Source organism: Propithecus coquereli, unplaced genomic scaffold, assembly GCF_000956105.1.
Source record: "Propithecus coquereli isolate 6110/MARCELLA unplaced genomic scaffold, Pcoq_1.0 Scaffold131, whole genome shotgun sequence".
In the NCBI taxonomy this organism is placed as follows: Eukaryota; Metazoa; Chordata; class Mammalia; order Primates; family Indriidae; genus Propithecus; species Propithecus coquereli.
Genome location: NW_012137303.1, coordinates 1,322,409 through 1,324,667, shown reverse-complemented (window position 1 = coordinate 1,324,667; position 2,259 = coordinate 1,322,409).

The following is a 2,259-nucleotide window of genomic DNA, read 5'->3' as shown; positions in this document are numbered from 1 at the left end:
GAGGGGACGGGTATATGCATACACAAAGAGTGCGATGCACACCATCCAGGGGATGGACATGCTTGAAGCTTGGACTTGGGGGGGGAGCGGGGGCAAGGGCAACATACATAACCTAAACATCTGTACCCCCATAATATGCTGAAAAAAAAAAAGAAAAAACGCGAGGTTTATATTGTAAAAAAGGATAGTTTATTTCTTGTGAAGGAGTCTCAACCTGCAGTGGCCCTTCTGACAGGCTGGGAAACACTACTCCAGTCATAAGGCAAGAACATATGTTTTCAAGGGAGTGACAAAAGGGAATGGGATTTGATACCGGAGAGGGATGGCTACATAATATACTTAAGCTATAGGAGGAGTCATCAATATTTATATAGAAAAAAAAAAACACGTGTAATCATGCTTTGCACCCTCCATCCTGTCACAGCTAGAAACTCAGTTTTACGGGTTTTTTTCTGGCGTCCCCTTGGCAGAGAGGGGTCTGGTGCTGGTGGTGGGGTAGGATTTTATTTAGTTTACACCTCTATTAATGAATTCATTCAGTATTCCTGGTTGCCTATACGTGTGCTGTTAATTTTCCTTTCAATTGGTTGTAATAGATTATAGGTTCAATCATTAATTATTTAGTTAAATAAAACACATGTTCATTTTATATTTCAATGAAAGTCATGATTTTATTTTATTTATCCTTTAATAGCTGCTAAATCCACACAATCTGGTGTCAGAAAGATCTAAGTTTTTATTTGGTTTATTCCTTATTTAGAATATGAACTTGAGTAGTTCTTTATGGCAAGCTTCAGTGTGTTAGCTGGAAAAGGAAGGAATTATACATAAAACTCACAGAAACACTAGCACTATGCCTAACTAAATAGATGATGCCTCACCTTTTCCCTGGATCAGTTCCCAATTGAATTGCTCTTATGGGCTGATTTTTACCCCTTCCCCCCAATTTATATTGAAGCCTTAACCTCCAACACATCAGAATGTAATCATATTTAGAGATAAGGTAATAAGATAAAATGAGGTCCATGGGTGGGCCCTAATTCAGTATTATTGATGTCCTTATAAGAGGAGATTAGGACACAGACAAACAGAAGAAAGACCACGTAAAGGTGGGAGAAAACTGTCCATCTGCAAGCCAAGGAGAGAGGCTTCAGAAGAAATCAATTTGACTGACACCTGATTCTCAGACTGCCAGCCTCCAGAAGTGTGAGAAGATAAATTTCTGTTGTTTAAGCCACCCAGTCTGTGGTATTTTGGTGTTTGTTATGGTAACCCTAGCAAACTAATATTAATACAATTGTTAACGGTGAGGTCTGGAGCGAGACATAGAAAGTAATACTAGCTAGTATAGCTGTGCAATACTAGCATACAATTTGACAGAACTCTAACTGTATACCTTTTAGGAATACAGTAAAGTAAAAAAAAAAATGCATGCTTGATTTTTTTTAAATGGCAATTATCCCTTTTTCCCGTTTTGAGAGAAAAATTTATCTCTTTCACTTCCTTATAAGGCAAAAGATAGGATCAAGGAATGTCACAAAAGACATTGATCTAAGTAACATAAAAATACTGTAATTCAGTGCATTCTTAGTAAGGTAACTAGCCATAATCCTTCATTGCATAGGTTCATTTTATGGGCAAGAAAGGAGACATGATAAAAGATGGTTTCCACTCATTGTTCCCTGAGTTACCAGGCCAGCATGCTACTACTGCATCACTCTGCTACCTTTATAAAGGTGTTTAGCAAAGCCATAGTAAAATCTGCCCTCTCCTTCCACAGTTTCTCAAAAATTGTTAAGTGCCTTCTGTGTACCAGACACTTCGCCAAGCACTAGGAGTGCAGCAATAAACTACACAGACTTGTTTAGCCCTCAGGGGTTGTTACTGTTGACTCCTAAAAGATGAGTGTCTCAATCATGCATGGAACAGAGAATATCCTTACAGAGGAAACAGCAGGGGCAAAGGCGGTGTGGTGGGAAGGAGCAAAATGTATTTGGGGAACTGAAAGAAGGCCAATGAGATAGAGGACAGTTAAGCACAGTCGGTTAGTTTGTTTTGTTTTTGTTTTAAGCAGTAGAATGTCAGGATAAGATTCACATTTAAAGAGAGGCGTAATATTATCAAAACGTCACATTGGATCCTATAAACATATACAATTATGATTCGTCGATTAAAAATAAAAGTAATTTTTAAAAAAGTAAGAATAATGCCGGGCGCGGTGGCTCACGCCTGTAATTCTAGCACTCTGGGAGGCCGAGG